This window comes from Bactrocera tryoni, chromosome 2, assembly GCF_016617805.1.
Source record: "Bactrocera tryoni isolate S06 chromosome 2, CSIRO_BtryS06_freeze2, whole genome shotgun sequence".
NCBI lineage: Eukaryota > Metazoa > Arthropoda > Insecta > Diptera > Tephritidae > Bactrocera > Bactrocera tryoni.
Window position 1 is genome coordinate 54,849,170 of NC_052500.1, and position 19,786 is coordinate 54,868,955.

Consider the following 19,786-nt stretch of genomic DNA (forward strand, 5'->3'; position numbering starts at 1 on the left):
TGTGAGTATGTGAAATGCCCAGCAATATTAGCAAAATCTGTATAATTTTCAAGTTTCGGATAACCGTTTATAAATGTGTGTAAAGTTGTTTGTTTTATTGTTCGTGATGTATGCTGCGGAAGGATGGAGTCATGTGTAGAAGTTCACACAAGTGGGGAAAGTATTCAGATTGACATTTACATGGGAGCGACCAGAAGCGATTCTCTCACATAACGCTCAAGCAGTTCACGATTTCCGGTCATTGACCAAGTATCTTCTGGGTAGCCAAAATCGGGAACGACTTCTCTGAGCCATTCAATACCAAACGAGGCTTCAGACAACGCAACTTGCTTTCGTGCGACTTCCTCAATCTACTGCTGGAGAAAATAATTCGAGCTGCAGAATGTAATCGAGCAGCTTTTATCAGAGTGTACAGCTGCTGGCGTATACCGATGATATTAATCTCATTGGCGTTAATAACCGCGCCGTTAGTTCTGCTTTCTCCAGAATAGATAAAGGAGCGAAGTTGATTTCCGCTTAAAAGATACTAGCTGAGCTTGGTAGACGGATAGAGAAAGAATTATGAAGATCCACGGAGTATATCCTCGTCCTATATTCGCAATCCAATATGGACGCTTCAGAATAGATGGAGATAATATCCCTACTAAACTTCTTCTCCATTCAGCTTTTAGAGTTTTATGCATATATAATTATATATAAAGTCCCGATTAAGCTTTGTTCGACTTATATGTACCCAGCTGATTTTAAGTAAGATTTCTCTACTCAAAACGTACCTACAGATAACATATAACGGATAAGAATAGTACTGTCAAAATTTAGTTCCCTTTTGTTAGTTACAAGTTGTATTGATTTCGTACACAAAACCTTAGATATGAACACTTATTTTATCAACCATTGAATAACTAGGTTCTGATATTCATAACCATAAAAAGGTCCGTCGAGAGCCTGTTTATCTTATTACTACAGCATCTATGGACTTGAAACTAGCTCTTGAAAGAGTGAACGCGAAATCTGTTTCTGATGTTTTTTTTCTACGGATATACATAACTCTCCGAGCGACAGTGAGCCTTTTAAGCTTCTATGGAGTTTAAAATAGCTTCAAGCTATTTATATTTAAGAAGAGTAGACGCGAGACCTACTCTGTTGTTCTCTTCTTTGTGAACATACCTCTACGAGAGATATCCGGACTGTGTGGAGTGTACGGAAAAAGAGCGTAGTGAGATTTTTATCGGAAGGATCAAAGCTCAAGGGGAAGTTACGGAGTGTTCTTCTTTTGAGAGCTGCACAACAACAACAAAAAACTGCCTTTGAGATTTCGTTCCTCTTACGATGATTAGTGCAATTATCTAAGCAAACATGACACTCTCTAAGAGAATCAGTCAAATAGCTTGAAAAAACTAAAATGTTTCTATGCTCTTTCTTTTAGAATACAATGCACTTGGGACGCATTCAGTTGATAAATTTCTGCGAATCGCTGCGTTTCTAATTCCAACTTATCGCCGTACTTACCTGCTTTGATCACAACGTCACGAGAAACAATTGTACCCACAGAATTGCTGCCAACACAATGATACACGGACCAATGAACATCTTGACGAAACTCTTCTGCCTCGAAAGGAGGGGATAGAGTGAACCGTTGGCAAGCATATGACGGACCTGCAAGAGAGGGGTAAATGTTTTAGCAGTGAGTAGAGGAAGAAATGTAATAATATTGAAACAGTAATTTTGTGTAATGGAAATTGAAAATAATGCAAAACTTGTAATCCTAAAATTGAGAAGTGGGCGTGTAATAACGTGTTTTTCTGCAAGCGGTGGACAGCGCGTTGTTACGGTACTTCAAAACATTTTTTTTTAGTTGACTTGTAAAAAATTGCGACGAAAGTACAGATATTCGGAAATCCATTGCAGGCATTGATGATAAGTGCATCAAAGAGGATAGATGGGTCCCAGTAAGAGAACAAAGACATTCATAAGATTAAAATATACGCACACACATACCCACTTATAGGGGGTAGTTTCAAGGGCTCCCGCATAGCCGACGACACCTAAGACCCGTCACAGCTGATCGCTTTGCCAATGCTACATTGTTGTCCACACTACAATAGCAAAAACAGTAGCAATGGAGCGTTGACTTCGCTCGGTGCTTGTTATGGCATCGTACTCGACATTCATAGAGCAGTTGTTGTGCGAAATAAAATGCGAAGCTGCTACATTTTCTGACCGCCCGCTAATCTTCCTGACTAACAACACCCTTTTCGCAGTATTTGTCTACTTGCTGACTGCGCCAGCCTGTCTCACTGTTATATTTAACGACACTCCCTCGATTCCACCCGCCATTACACAGTCCGTACTTTCAGTTCCATATCGAAATAACTCAGGCTAGCCGCCAATGGCGGAAGTTTGGTTCAAGTGGTTATTGATTGAATTTGTTGGAAACTGACTCTGCCGTCCGTCTGAACTCCGAGCGCTTCCTTCATGTCAACCGTAAGTTATTGTTGCTTTTATTGTCACTTTGTTTCTACTGCTTTTTATTTGAATTTTGATGTTAGTGGTAGTTGTTTCGTTTTTATACGAGCACAGTAGGTACCATGCATTGCTCGGGCTGTGGCTCATGTATCCGGTTGAGTGTTAGTGCTTACGCCAGAGACTACCACACTGTTTAGTTATAAGTTGTTAAATTTCGTTGTAATTTTTTTTGCGTTAAAGGATACACAGACAATTAAATTTTTATAACCGAATATTATACTTAAGTGCATTCCTTCCACTGTTTTTACGCATACATACTTACTTATTTCTATATTACTTTTTTACAAATTCAATTGAAGAATACATATTTTCTTTGCAAAAAATTTTAAGGCTGCTTTGATGACTATAACAGTAGTTGCTTTTGTTGTATATTTTCATTATTTCGCAAGAATGCTTGAGATACAATATATACGTACATAAGTAAGGTTAGGATGGGTTCAATGGTTGATCAAGAGATCGTACTTACACTACTACATATACATAGTAGTGTGTGAAGCCATAAAAACAGATCTCCGTTGTTATAAGCCAGGAAAGCGCCTTTTGAGACCAATAAACAAATTGCCCAGGCGTTTAATTTGTATTCAAGTTAGATCTTTGGGATATCTGACTGTCTGAGCTTCTAAGTAGTGCTCTTGGTTACGCAAACGCGGTACATTCAAGAAGGAAATATTGAGATAGTTTCACCTCGCCGCGTAAGCTTGTGCAGATCGTACAGTCGTACACAAGAGAAGAGGGGAGTCTCGACCCGTTACCATTTTAACGGTAACGGGTCTACTGTGGCCTGACACCTAAACTAGTCTTATCGCAAAGTGACTCGGCTGGTGAGATCAAGGTTAGTATATATATTGGTTAATAGCGAGGACACTTTCGGCCCTCAAATTAGTTACGATACCCTTCTTTTGACCATGAGTAGTACATCGTCTGCATAGGCAATAACCCGGCAGCAACAATTTTCAAGTTTTTCAGACTGTTGACGACCAAGACCTATAGAAGAGAATGTAGAATAACTAAAGCTAATATTACTTCCAGACTAAGCGTTTTACGAATAGTATATTTCTGAAAGTTTGCTTAACCTAATCAGACCAAAAGATCGAGGGATCTTTTGTCTAAATAAAGTCTTTGAAAATAATAATACGTGGAAAGTCAAATACCAGTCACAATACTATACAGACTGCCTACCTCGAAACTTTACAATCGACCAAACCCCGTGGAAGTGGGATAGATACCGAAGAGGGAAACGAGACGCATTTACAGAAAAAACAAAATGAAGGCCGAAATACGAGCTTGACAAGCTGTCCGACAGGCATAATACTGAAAAATTCTGAAAAAAGGGGTGACTAATAGAAGCTTTCAAGAACAAAGCATACTATTGTGAAATCCCCAGAGTAACCGATGCTCAGAGCATACTAAAATTATTGAGGGAACACTGCTCCAACCTGCTGAATGGCAGTGAAAGCATAACGCCGGGAGAAGGCGAACCCGATTCTCTAATATATGACGATGGAGCAGACGTTGCATAGGCGGATCATGAAGAACCACGAATAGAAATTACCCGTCTGAAGAACAAAAAAGCGACGTGGCCGATGGATTGCCGGTCGAGCTAGTCAAATACGGTGGCAAAAAACGGATAAGGAGCATGCACCAACTTATTTGCAGAATATGGTTGAACGAAAACTCTGCCCAATCGACAAAAAGGTAGACCCCACAATCTGCGCCAACCACCGTGGGATAAGCCTCCTAAACATCGCGTATAATATTCTATCGCGCATTGTGTGAAAGATTAAAACCCACCGTCAACAAAATGATTGGACCTTATAAGCGTTGTGTAGGCCTGGAAAATCAACAACTGACCAGATATTCACCATGTGCCAAATCTTGGAAAAAATCCGTGATTTTGACAGCACGAAAAGGAGTTTCATTTATGCCGCGATGTCTGAATATGGTATTTATTCAAAGTAGTTTCCTTGTGCTTCGAAACAACGTTTAGCCCGGTCAATTAGCGCTTCAAATGAGTGTTTAGGGTCACTTTTCGGAAAGCTCTTGAGAATATCGGTCGTCGCCTTTTGGATAGCTGAAATGTCCTGAAATCAGTGTCCTTTCATGGGCAAATGAAGTTTTCCAAATAGGTAAAAATCACAGGGTCTCAGATCAGGTGAGTAGGGTGAGTGATTAATGGTTAATATGGAGTTTTTTCAAAAAATCAGTGACAAGCGTCGACCGATGACACAGCGCATTATCGTGCAACAGGCGCCAGGACCCTGCCTCACGGTATTGTGGTCGAGCACGACGAACCCGTGACAAAGGACACTTCATAACACCAATGTAAAACACAGCATTGATTGTTTGACCAGGTGGGACGAACTCTCGGTGTACAATACCCTCGGAATCGTAAAACCAAATCAGCGTTGTCTTTATTTTTGACTTCTGAAGACGACCGACTTCTGATCGTCACAGAGGTCCTCACGACCTTCTTGGAATCGCTTAAACCACTCATGCACATTACTACGGGATAGGCATTGATCACCATAAACCTTTTTTGTCATTTGAAATGTTTCAGTAAACGTTTGCCCAAGTTTAAAACAAAATGTAATATTTGCTATTTGTTTAAAATGCATTTTACGACCGATGACCAAAAGCTGCTGTCACTTTTTGATCGATAACATCGATTCAAAGAATGAAGTAAGGAAATCGCCGTGGTTAGGTTGGATGAGGTCGTAGGGTTAATACTAAATTATGGATCTCACTTGATGTTCGTCCTTTGTGCTACTCATAAACTACAAAAAGCATATCGCGTCATCTTCATAGATCGACGAAGTGTCTTGATCTCGCTCTTTTCTAATCGGAAGAAATTGAGGTAAGGGTGCCCTGTCTAGAAAGTTCATGGCATACAAATCTATGACTGCTACTGCTTACAAGGTCCTGCACACCTTGACTAGTTTTGAGCGCACAGTCGGCGGGCTCAAAGTTGGCTGTTGGAGTGAATGCACTCCTCTCTGCAGAAAGCTGCACTTCGGAGCAACACATCGTATACTTCCTTGAACGCAGTTTCCTCCGCTTCAAAGACACTACAGTAATCTGGTAGTCTGTAGTTGTTGGAGAGCTTACAACAGAAGATTTAACATTCTACCCTCCCTCTTAACTTCGATCCACTCGCGCAAAAGATTTTCTTCAATGCATTTAAAGAAAACTGTTAAAGCGGATACAAAAAAGGGTTAATAGAGTTAAAAATAAAGAAAGTTTTGCATATAGGTTTTGTGCTACTTCCTGTAACCGCTATCTAAGTTTTAGACAGAATAAATCTTACCTTCGGTATCGAGGTGATGGGATTATTGTCCTTGTCCAGCCATTCGACATTCGGCGGTGGATTGCCATGCGCTATGCAATCGGCAATGCTGCCAGCATTGTTGGTGAATTCGATGCGTGATGGTGGCTCATGCGAAAAATTAGGTCCTTGGGTGTCAAAGTAGTTGGAAGCATCTGAAAGAACAAACATAAAAAATAAATAAAGCAAAGAAGGAGTAAATAAATATGAAGCACCAGGATACGTATCAATTTGTCACATTGTTTATATGTGCATATACAGTTATGGGATGACAATTTACAGATAAAACTCTAAACATTAAAAGATTTTATTTGTGTGTCTGAGAAAGTAACGTTAAATGCGATGATTGCTGATGCTAACAGTAGATAACAGAAGAAGCACTTCAAGCCGGGCTGCAATCATGCCCAAGCCACCTAGATATTATCTTTCTGTTTTTTGTTTCACAAATATTTTTTCTATTTACACAATTTTTTAGTCCCTTCCTTCGCTTCTTCCAACTGTTTGCTTAAGCCCATTTATATGCTTTGCGTTGCTGTCTCATGGGTATCAAGTATTAGCAGCAGCGCCGCTCACAATGTCTCAAGACAAACTGCTGTCTTGGCTCTTTGGAAAATCTACCTTACCAGCAGAACACTTGCGCCGAGTTCTTTATAATGTTAACAGATATGTAGGAGGTGCCGTTGCCGCTTTTGTTCCAGAAAGACCTTTTAGAAAGCCCGAGCAAACAGTTGCCGGAGTTGGCAAGGGTTTGTCTTTGCTTTACAACGTTGTTTCTTTACTTACTTGTTTGTTGGATTGGAAAAATGTCCGGAAAAGTGTTTGTTAGCGGCAATGGTGTGAGGTGACAGTGGTTGGTGGTAACAAATTGATAAAGGGTGTCTGTTTTAGACATGTGGTTCTTCAAGAAGAAATAAAACGCGATTCCGCTGAGCAGTTATGTCGGTTCAGTATTGGGCATAGTACGACGTACTTTAAAATTGGCAAAATTTTTAGCGAAACGATTCAATTGAAGTTCAAGTTTATGACGATGATTGCCTATCCCATAGTAGAGTGCACGAGTGGTTTTAATATTTACAACGTTTTCCAAGTGATCGTGAGGACATAAATGACGATCAACATGTGTGGAATTCATCAAAAATCAGCCGGAATCATCATTGAAATTCATGAAAATGGAATAGAAACTATCCAACACATCTATTTATCGCATTTTGACCGAACATTTGGGCTTACGAAAGGTGTGTGCTCGGTTTGTTAAGCATAAATTGACTGACGACCAAAAATTTCTCAGAATCCAAAATTCGAAGGACATCATTAACCGATTACTTGAACTAAAATCACATTTTAACTATTAACCACTCCCTGTATTCACCTGATATGGCACTGTGCGACTTTTTCCTTTTTGGAAAAATGCATTTACCCATGAAAGGAAAGCGCTATGCAGATGTAGAGGCCATTCAAAAGGCTTGCACCGGCATACTGGCGGCCATACCGAACAACGAGCTAAAATACATGTTCGACATGGTTTTTTTCGAATAAAATAAATTGATTTTACCGAAAAAACCAATTGTTCTGTTTTTTTAAGTCCTGTTTACTTTGGAAGGCTCCTTGTAATGTAATTAAACTACCATATGTGTTGTTGCCTTCCTGAAGGTAGGGTTCACTTTATATCCACAATTTGTACCAGTCTTTGTTCGCGGAACAACTAATTGCCTCCGTGTTTCCCCAGGAGAGCCGGACGTCTTTAATCCTTTAATATTGTTGTTGTTTTGGCTCATAACTAGGATCCATCAGTGTTGGGGAAAGTAGGTCCGCTACGTAATTAAAGCTACCTTATTAGAAATGGCGCCAAGTACCCGTAAGTTCTATTCGACACTAGGATATTTAAGGTCCCCAGCTAAGCTTATGGTCGGTATGACCTGTCATACATCTTGGTCACTTTTTGTATCCCCAGCCATATTACTGTTTGAATACTGTGCTATTGGGGTTCCTCCTGAAACTGTACTGAACTAAAAATCAAACCTCGTTTAGGTTATTGGCGGTTATTGGCTTTGAACGAGATGAGATCAGCAAGTATCAAATGGGTCGATACATAAACTGCAATTAACGTTTTCCGACTGTTGTGCGTCTCACAGTTAATTTGGAGAATGGCCAAAGAGTGTATTTCAACCTAGGGAATACATTACAGCCAGTAAGTGGTTTAATTTCATTTGAGTCATTGCGTACTGTATCAGCCTTCAAATCCGCGTCAGGTATGGGATACGAACAAAAATTACATTGCCGAAAACACTTTGCATCGTATCCGATAAGAATTGGAAATAGGCAAATTCCGGTCGATACTTACAGTGGTTTGATATCAATTTCACCTGCCTTTTGTCAATTCACTTCAACGAAATATGAACTCATCATATGTCGAATGTTTATCCGAACGTTGGCCAAATTGTCGTAGCTACAAAAATACGAAGCTGTGAAATATCCAGTGGAGTTTCTAAAATCTTTGGAGAGGCTTGGTATGCCGTCGCATTATTTGCGTCTCAAAGTTGGTCATTATTATGTTTCGCAATCTTCATGCGCCGAAATTTTGTAATTGAACCCAACTGACTGTGCCGCAACTATCAAATACAAGGAGCAGAACGCTTGATTCCACAAATTCCTTTTGCTCTCCAACAAATTGCCATTTCAGTTCGAACGTATTCAGTTTCCAGCGAAAATTGCATTTGCGATGACAATCGACAGGATACAAGGATAGACGCTAGAAGTGTGTGGCATAAATCTGGAAATGCCATGTTTTTCACAAGGCCAGATATACGTGACGAGTTGGAAAACCATCTGTTTAAATAAGTTAAGCCTCCCCAACCTACCCGGTATAAAATGGCGCACCCTAACAAAACCACTGTGTACATCACATGATCCCCAATACACCGCATATGGGAACAAATTGGAAACTACCATAGTCGATGACACCACACTCGTACACAACACAACTCACCACACCACATCAACCCACTCAGCATAAAGGATGGTCTCCTGGGCAGATACATCCCAATTCGTTTTCACAATTCATTACATACAAATCGATCATCAACTTTCGTTCTCGGTTATACATTGTGCTGCGTCGACACATAATTCAATTGGACTTTTGCTAGACTTCGTCTCAACCCGGTTCCTGGGAGCAGTTTTCGTTCATTATATCTATAAGATTCAACAACAATTTCGCACTGCGATTATTTAAAACATCACAGTTCCTTCTATTTAGATACATTTAAAATTACATTGTATTCTAAATATATAAACAATTTAAAAGAAAATTAAAATTAAATAAATTATACACGAAATCGCTCGCGCATTTTCATTTGTATGCTTAATCGCGGGTGTAAGTGCATTGTGCGTATCCTTTTAAATTGGGGATTTGCTCACCATCTTTTTCAAGCTGCGTTACATTTAAACAATTTTATAAAAATCGAAAATAAATGATTTTTAACACAACGTTAATTCAACTTGATTTTCATTTCAAAACACATCATTTCACGCAGGACAACGCCTGGGGGCAGCTAGTAATATTATAAATATAACTTAGTCCCGATGGAACAGAGACCGCTCATGCCGTCTATTAAAATTCAAAAGGAATGACATTAGAACTCTAGTAGGAATGCTAACAAGTCACTGTCTAATTGGCAGATATGCCAGCGAACTAGAGGCTATTGTAATAGAGACTATTTTAAAATCACTCAAGAAGAGGAGACTATAGAACATTACCTATGCGAATGCAAAACTTTGTTTAACAAAATAATCACAATTGTCGGTGCAGAGTTTCTTGGCGGTATCTCGAAGGTTGAATAGATACAACTTTTTGTACTGAGTAATTTCATTAGGAGCAGAAGATGGTTAAGAAGGGATATTATAGAGTAACCGATTTTCGGCCAGGTGATTTCACAATGACCTAAAGGCCTGGGTGCCTAAAATCGCTCCAATCAAAATGCCGAATGAGTTGTATTCACGGATAATTGATTTACCAGATGCCAGGTCCTTGTTTTATGTAATTACGACTTTGTAAATTAAGCTAATTAACTAAGTTGTAGTCCTCACTTTATTTCCAATAAAACTGCTTAATTTTTCGTCTTAAAACTTAACTGGGGCTAAAATACAATGTTTTATGTAAAAAACATGTGGTACGATATTACACTCAGCCTACAAAAATGCGCATTAATTAAATACGATCGATTATTTAAACTTTTATATCATTTCAGACCAGTTCAAATACATTGCGACCTTCGTATTTGTATGTGAAAGCTAGGGTAGGTCTTTTTTTAAAAGGTATAGTGCTTATGCCTACTAACCTAAATTAAGCTAGCTATTTAGAGAACAATTGAATTGTAATCTATCTACAACAACAAGCAATTTTAACCCATTATAACAGATTTTGTCAGGATCGGGAAGGACCTCTCCGAGCCGTTCGATACCAAACGAGGTTTCAGACATGGCGACCCCCTTTTGTGTGACTTTTTCCACTTACTTTTAGAGAAAATAATTCGAGCTGCAGATCTAAACAGAGAAGGCACCATCTTCTATAAGAGTGTACAGCTGCTGACGTATGCCGATGATATTGATATCATCGCCCTCTACACTCGTGCCGTTATTTCTGCTTTCTCCAGACTGGACAAGGAAGCAAAGCAAATAGGTCTGGCAGTGAACGAGGGCAAGATGAAGTATCTCCTGCCATCAAGCAAACACTTATCGCATTCGCGTCTTGGCTCTCACCTCACTGTTGACAGTCATAACTTTGAAGTCGTAGATAATTTCGTCTATCTTGGAACCAATGTAAGCACCACCAACAATGTCAGCCTAGAAATCCACCGCAGGATAACTCTTGCCAACAGGTGCTATTACGGACTGAGTAGGCAGTTCAGAAGTAAAGTCCTCTCTCGATGAGCAAAAATTAAACTCTAAAAGTCACTCATTATTCCCGTCCTACTATATGGAGAAGAGGTTGGACGATGACAACAACTGATGAGTCGACGTTGCGAGTTTTCGAGAGAAAAGTTCTGCGAAAGATTTATTGTCCTTTGCGCGTTGGCCACGGCGAATACCGCATTCGATGGAACGATGAACTGTACGATATATACGACGACATTGACATAGTTCAGCGAATTAAAAGACAGCGGCTACGCTGGCTAGGTCATGTTATCCGGATGGACGAAAACACTCCAGCTCTGAAAGTATTCGACGCAGCACCCGCCGAGGGAACCAGAGGAAGAGAAAGACCTCCACTGTGTTGGAAGGACCAAGTGGAGAAGGACTTAGATTCGCTTGGAATATCCAATTGGCGCCACGTAGCGAAAAGAAGAAACGACTGGCGCGCTGTTGTCAACTCGGCTATAATCGCGTAAGCGGTGTCTACGCCAATAAAGAAGAAGATAACAGCTTTGCATTACCTTCAGCAATTTTTATAGAGGCCCCGAAACTAGCTTGTTACAAACTTCGTGACATTCTCAATATACCCCGTATAAACAGATATCTGTTCACGGGTTGCAAATCATGCGATTTCATTTAGAAGATAATTAGGAAATTAAGATCAACCTTCTTACCAGTCTGGAAACGATGTATCAGCCAAAGTACACCAGTAGTTACAGCAGTAATAACAGAGGTTACCACCCAAAGCCCTGCCTACACTGCCTGCGAAACGTTTGATACAGCGTGAAAAGTCTCAAAATCAACTGAATGAAAGCTGATACATCAACAGGTTGATGTAGAAGAGATAAAGCGTTTAAAGCAATTAAAGAAGGAATACGAGTGTTTCCTGAGAAGAAAACCTCGTTGAAAATGCTGTTAAAAAAATTAAAAGATATCGTAGCCAAGCTGAACACAATAGAAATTAATTTCATCAATGTTGCCAGGGACAGCCTCCAGGTTTTCATTATAGATAAATCCTCTTCCATACCAAACACGATTCAGGAAAGTTGGATAGAGATCGACGTCAGATACTCGATAATCTGGCGGCAGGCCTTCTTGGACTTCTTGACAGCATCAAACTTAAGTACGTATCCGTTAAGGACATCCGAAAGAGACCTTATGCTCGCATTTGAATGCCAATGTTGAGGAGCCAGGTGAAAAAAATTCTTCTGTAAAATTAGCATATTTCCGGGAAGCTAATTTTAGAACACGTATATAGATAAATCGGCACGGAACGAATCTAAACCAATTCCCATCAATAAAGATATAAATGCACTTCTTTATTCCAATTACAGCACAGCAAACACTACAGTGGTCATGACGGGGACAAGCCACCTGACAAACTCAAGAAACTAAAAGATGTCAATAAAGGAAAAGACATCCCAATAGGGTAGACGCAAACACAAGACACACCTTATTGAGGCTCCAGTGCGAACATCAGAAGTGAGTTTCTTTTGCACTACATACTAAATTTATGTATTAGAGTCGATAAACCAGGTTTGGATAGATTTTCAGGGTGGGAGGAAGTCCAGGATCTTATCAGAGGATCAACGGATAGAGAACTGGATGGTCTTCGAGGGGCCATCTATGTGAGATCACTCCTGGATACTCTTCAGCATTCGGAAAAATGGATGTCTTAAGGACAACTAGGATGAGAAAGATACTGTATAAAGATTGATATTGCTTTTCAAAAGACTGAGGGCATTGCTAACTCTTCTCTGCTGGTGACTCTCCAGGTCTCTGAGGATTTAATGAACACGGCCTTCTGTGGTAGTCAGCAATCCTCGGCAATGCATGTTCAACAAGAACAAGCTGCAACTATAGTAAAGCACTCTGATCTCATAGTCAACAGCAAGAAAATAGAATAGCTGTACGTTGTTTGCGTTGGCTAGGTATGTTTTCAGGATGAAAGAAAGTTGAAGAAAGCTTTGAAAGTTTTCGATTCAGTACTCCGTTGGAGAGATTAGGTGGAAAAATACCAGGCTGCACTTGGTATCTAGAATTGGCTTGGTGGTCAGCATTAAATAAACAATATAACATCAGAAAAATTAATGGAATTCAAAGGACTGCGGGGCAGGGATGTGGGTATAGCGTACTCCGAGGATATTGATATCTTCATATTTCTGTCGACCAAACTCACCTAGTAGCTCCGAATGGAAGTATTAGGCATACATAAGAGTTTGTGAAACTGAACAACTACCGCAGGATAGAGAAAGCAGTAATTCACACTTACACGGATAGCCAGGCGGCACTCTGAATAGAGTAAATTTCCTGATTGAGTACCACCCTCATGTTTGTTAACGTAGAGGCATACCACAAGTTAAATACCGAATTGTGTGCTGATGCAACCACAAATACATAAATTTCAATTATCAATTTTAATATTAATTGCATTCCTGCCTTTTTTCGTATTCGTACACATATACAATAAGTTCTGCATCTACGTATGGATGTAAACATACGTCTACGTATGGCTTAAAATGCACACATAAACATAAATAAATGTATTTGCTTTTATTCCACTCACCTGTACTGGTTGTAACGATGACGACCAGAAAGGCTATCACGAGTAACACAATAATATCAGTCGTTCTTGCGCTGGCAAGTGGCAGCTGGCGAGGCGTTTTACTCCAACGTTTGGTAGCTGTATAATCAAATTAAGGTTTTCGCCGTTTACTCATTTTCCCAATCGCTCGCTTATCATCCATCGGATCGGAAGACATACATTAATAGGTGAGACGACAAAGAAGCGATGTACTTTTCAATAGCAAATGAACAGTTTTTGGTGGATCCACGGAAGAGACAATTTATTAGTTAAACGGACGCGAAAAGGCTGCAAATAAGGACGAGGAAAAGCAAAGAGTAAATATTTCAGAATGATGTCAAAAAGGTCGCGTTTCATTAAATATGTATAAGGAGTTGTGAATAGCGTACCGCCATTTTAGACTAGCTAAAAAATTAAACACACAAATGAAGACACATACCTACAGAATTACACTCCAAATACACATACGTTTGTAAATATATCTAAAAGTGTGATTGCGACAAAAGGTAAAGGCTATACATTAGGACAAGATTCTTGTGAACTAAGGGTACACGACAGGTCTCTCCTCTAATTCACTCAAGCGACCAGTAAACTTCCTTCCTAATTCAAAATGTATTTAATACCAGTTATAATCCTTCATGTCTTTATTAATGCCTTAAAAGCAAAATAATGTAAAGTTTGTAAAACCCATAGGTGTCACATGTGTGTTAGGATTACAAAGCACACTAATATTCCTATGTCATTACTTCGGTGATTTGTGGCACTCATATTGAAGGTACATATGTTACCGCAGAACATTTGAAATAAAATTCGTGCGTAAGGCCAAAATATGATCATCTTTTGAGTTCACTCGAATTTTCCACTAAACTCAACAAGTTTGAATTATCATACTCCAAAAATAACACCGGTCAACAAAAAAAATATTTTTTTTTGGGTTTCTGTTCTCATGCTTTGATTCTGATTCTAGACATTGAAAAACACTTAAATGTTAATCTTTAGTTCTTTAAGTTTGCTTTTGGCTGATCTACATCGATAAGTATATATGGGGTTTAATACGAGAGAGCTCATATGAGCATAAAAGAAATACAAAAAATTTGCACTTTTAGACAGTAATTTCTTGTTATTTTACATTTACATATTATTATTTATCACACATCTTGAATAAAAACAACTCTTGTATCTAAAAAAAAAGTTTTCTAATTATAATCTATAGTAAAATTGTAGAAAAAATATAAAAATCAGTCATTTCTGCTTAAAAATCGAAAAATTGCTCTAATTTCTACGAAAGCAAACTTTAACCGGAAAAAAAAATTAATTAATTAATATGTAGATGTCAGACCCAAAAATCGTATTGACCTGTGTAATTGAAAGAGCAAAATCAAACATTTTGAAACTTATTTATTTTTTATTAAGTATAATCAGCAGCTGAGAATGCTTTGGAAACTACAAAACACGACTTACATTTTACACAACCCCACCTACCATAATCTTATAGTCAAAATATTCATAAACAATAAAAAACGTTACCCTCATAAAAATGTTTTTATCTTGATTTTAATCGGTCAGCTAATATAGCAGCAATGTGCTATAGTGTTCCGATCATTGCCGCTTCTTCGGAGACTGCAGGGATGCATTATAATCTGTGCCAAATTTCGTGAAGATATTTTAGTACAACTGCCTGAGTTCTATCGGTCAGTTCATATGAAAGCTATATGCCATAGTGATTTCATCATATCAATTTATTCATAGATTGCAGTATTGCCTAAGGCAAATATAATTGAACGATAGTGGAACCTTGGTACGAAAAGAACGTGTGCAAAGTTTCAGATCGCTATCTCAAAGTCTAAGAACTAATCCCTTCTACATATATCCAGAATGACATACGGACACGGCTAAATCGACTCAACCCATCAAACTGGTCAATTATATACGTTTGTTTTTTTAGAGGCCGACATTATCTTTTGGATGTTAAAAACTTCTTTTTTATTAGCGTTTACACTGACTACGCGTTATAGCTTTGTTAACAACAGCGCGCCAGTCTTCCTTTTCGCTATTTGGCGCCAATTGGAGATTCCAAGTGTAGCCAGCTCCTTCTCGACCTGATCTTTAACACCAAGTTGAGGTCTTCCTCTTCCTCTGCTTCCACCGGCGGGTACTGCCACGAATAATCTCTGAGCTAGAGTATTTTCTTACATACGGACGACATGACCTAGCCAGCGTAGCCGCTCTTAATTCGCTGAACTGTTCAATGTCGTCGTATGTCTTGCTCATCGTTTCAACGACTTCGATACTCGCTGTTGTCAACGCGCAAAGGATCATAAATTCTCCTCGAAACCTTTCTCTCGAAAATATGTAACGCCAGCTCATCAGATGTTGTCATTGTTCAAGCCTCTGCACCATACAGCAGGACGGGGGTGATGATTGACTTGCAGAGATTGGTTTTTGTTCATCGAGAGAAAACTTTACTTCTCAATTGCCTCCTCAGTCCGAAGTAGCACCTGTTGGCAAGAGTTTTCTGTTAATTTTATGACTGTCAGCAGTAACGTGAGAGACAAGTCGCGTATGCGACGAATATTTGTTTGATGGCATGAGATATTTCGTCTTCCCTTCATTCACTACTAGACCTATTTGCTTCGCTTTCTAATCCAGACTGGAGATTTCGGTCTTGAAAATTTCTGTTGGTCGCCGCGTCTATTTGTAGAATTTTCGAGCATTACGCTGTCGACCAGCTTTTGACGCTCTTCATACTCACGCATTTCGGACTCTCTTTTGTTTTGTCTGCAAATGCGTCTCGCTTTCTACTACTTTTTTAGCCCCTATATACCGAATTTATGCCGCATATATCGGATTGTGTGACTTGTCTTAATAAAACTGAGAGAGCGTGTTTTTCTAATAACGGTGCAACCTAGTAAAAACTTGCCTTAGACTCCATATAACTCATAAGCCTTATGTACCAGAAAGTATTTTCCTGGCTTTAATTTTTGCAAGTTGCAGTAGTTTGAAATTTTCGGTTATTGCCGAACATAGTTCTTTCTTAGATGTTTTTCATAGTATTTAGTAATTTTTGCAACTCATTATGGAATGATATACGCAAGTACTCGAAAATTAGTTCATCTTATTCATTCCTGCCAAAGAAGCCGTGATAGGGTATTCGCTTGGCTTATTGTGGAACCCCGAAGGAAACGTCGGAGACCATAAAAATATTCATGAATGATCAGTCGGTCTGTACATTTGTTTATTTGCTATATACGCCGCGAGATAGTCCATCAGATGAATAATCGGTCGTAAGGGAGATGTATATTAAAGTTGGCTGTTCTGGCCAATTTAGAAAAATTATCAATTATATATCAAAATTCACAGTTGTATTAAATTTCGTATCGATATCTCAAAAGCTGACGAAGAAATTTTTAAAATCGCTGGCTCGAAATCGTTTCTAGAACCGTAAGGTTTTGCATGCAAGTACATTTGTCTGAGCGAATTTCGAGATTAAAAGGTAAAAACGAAAAAGACTATGAAATCAATGTGCCAAATAAACCATATAATGCGTACTTTTTATAACCCAATTGACCGCATGCGAGTACATACATATATCGTTATTGCAGCTCACACACACTTTTATAAACACGCATTCGTACAACAGCAACAATCTACTCACTTCTTCTCTGTGATTACCTGCCAAAGAAGGTCATTGTGTGTGAAAACAAAAATATCAGCAAAGCTAACCAAACGGAACAGAAATACACAACAAAATAAAACAACACATTCCTTACAATAAAAAACATAAAAGGTATCCTACCATTTGGGATTTGCCCGCCACACTTTTAAATTGCACACAAAGTCTGGTACACATCAGGTCTCTGCTTTGAAGAAGCGATGTAGCATGTATGAATTGTTTGCATATTAAAATGTGACTCCCCTCTTTAACTTTAAGCTCGACTCATTTTCTCATTTTTCGTGTATTTTTCCTTGGGAGGACAAACAAAGGACATGCTAGTCTTGTATTCGAAGCTTGCTTAACAATGTGCATATCTATGCACATACTTACATCCGCAATTTTAATTTTCAGTAGCTGCGAAAACCCCTGTAAATCTCCTTCGAGCTCATTTGTATAAATCACCTGTTTAATGTTTCAAACAGTATGTTGTCAACAATTGGCGAAATTTATTTAGAAAACCCGTAATTCCTTGTTCAGGACATTTTGAATTATAACCAGTAGCTATTTGGGTGCATCACAAAGATCGCAATTGGATATATAGGTATTTCTTAACATATGCATGTATTACTATGATCTAAAACTAGTACAACTTTGTTCATGATTTTAAAATTCTTAATTTATTCTTCAAAATCTATATCGTCCCCCTCAAAGTAATCCCAATACTACACTTGTGCTAACGTTTTATCCAATCCTCGAAACATTTGTTAAAGTCAATATCCGGAATAGCCTTCAATGTAGCAATTCATGCTTACGTTCTGTCAAGAAAGTATACGGAATTTATAAATAAAACGAAAATTTGTCACACATCATTAAAATTTATTTTAACGCTTTCAAAGTAACATCAATTTGAAGCGATGCACATGTGCCAACGCTACTCCCAATCGTCAATCAATCGTCATCGTCGTCAAAACATTTATAGGTACTTCCCGGGATGGCCTTCAACTCTCGCGTCGAATTTGACGATTTGTCGAAGCGTGTTCCCCGAAGTAGATATTTCAGTGTGAAGAAAGGTGAAAGTCACATGGAGCTAAATCAGGGAAACTTGGTACTTGTTCAAAGATATTTGTTGAGTGTTTGGCCAAAATTTAACACAAATACGTTAAAAAATTTTGTAAGATTCGACAAACACTACTGAGGTCGACTGACATAAACAGCTGTTTTAAACTCACTGGTTGACAGATCGCGCTAATTTTTGGCATCATAATTAAGGACAGTTATACCAACCAAGAAAAAAATATTATCTGTATTCCATATAAGCGCGAGATGAGAGGGGGAAATGAAGAATTCCTAATGCTTTCTTGACAGAATGTAATTCGGATAACTGACATATTGGCCGATATATATATGGTACAAAAGTCACTCGGAAGTTCATAAATATTTACATTAAGTATATGGGGTCTAAGGAAAGTATTATTCCGATTCAACCCATTTTTGACATACGGACATCGGAAAAAGTGAGATACACAATATTCGGTACCGGTCTTGAACAGTTTTTATTAGGTTTAAACAATTTTTGGTCATAAAGTGGCACACACTAAAGAAATTGTTCTTGAAAAGTTTTATCCCGATATATTAATTGCTTATTGAATTGTGTACCCGAAACTGAACGAATCAATTGAAATTTAAAGTTGTGCTATATGGGAAGTAGGCGTGGTTATTGTCCGATTTTGTTAATTTTTACAATATTCAAAAATGGCATACAAATTTAAGAAGAACGCACTGTGTTGCCACGCCCATCGACAGATTTTCACACTGATTCCTATAAAGCTCTCTAACACCATATCGGTGGTAAAATTTATTGTCTCTGGCCTATTCAGTTATTGATTTATCGCGCTTTAAGTAGTTTTTAACAGAACCGTTATATGGCGAGTGAGACGGGTTACTCTCCGGTTTCACTAATTTTCGCACTGTCGGTACGAGTTCTTATAATATTTGCCCTCAGCAAATTTGGTTTTTGTAGCTTAAGTGGTTTAGGAGATATGAACATTAAACTTGTTAGAGGGCGGGGCCACGCCCACTTTTTCAAAATTTTTTCGCCCAAAATTGACCTTTGCTACTGCGACCACCTGTACCACATTACAGCTTTATATCCTAAATTAGTGCTTAGTTATGGCACTTTATATTTTTTCGGTTAATGGCGATTTGTGGGCATGGCAGTGATTCGATTACACCCATCTACGAACTCGTAATTTTACTAAGAAACATGTACAACAACAAGTTTCATTAAGATATCTCAAATTTTCTTTACGCTACAGCTTGCACGGATGGATGGTCGTACAGACGGCGATCACCCGGACTTCAACTTTTTTATCTTTCGTCATCATGATCATTTTACTTATATAACCCCATATCTATCTCGTTTGGTTTTGGGTGACACGTACAACGGTTAGGTGAGCAAAACTATTACACTCTGTTGCAACTGGTTGCAAGCGTTTAAAAATTTAGTGGTTTTGGAACCAATCACACTTTTACTTTTCTTTGGCCCAAATTATCTTTCAAAATGGTCTTCACTCATGCTTCCGATATTTCAGCGAAGGCAGTAAGATCTCTGAATGTTAATTGTCGATTCTCAGACATCAATTCATTTACTGTATTGATGGTTTGATCATCAGTTAATATCGATGTCCGTCGTGGACGTTGTTCGTCGTAAACGCGTTCTCGACCCTCTTTGTATTTGTAGCCACCAAAAACCTTTTCTCGCGACAAACAATTATCACTGAAAGTCTTCTCC

The 19,786-nt window shown here is 38.6% G+C and overlaps 1 pseudogene; it reads right to left on the reverse strand.

Annotated features, from left to right (window-relative positions):
* LOC120768762 overlaps positions 1-19,786 on the reverse strand; it is a 136,499-nt pseudogene that overhangs the window by 30,044 nt on the left and 86,669 nt on the right.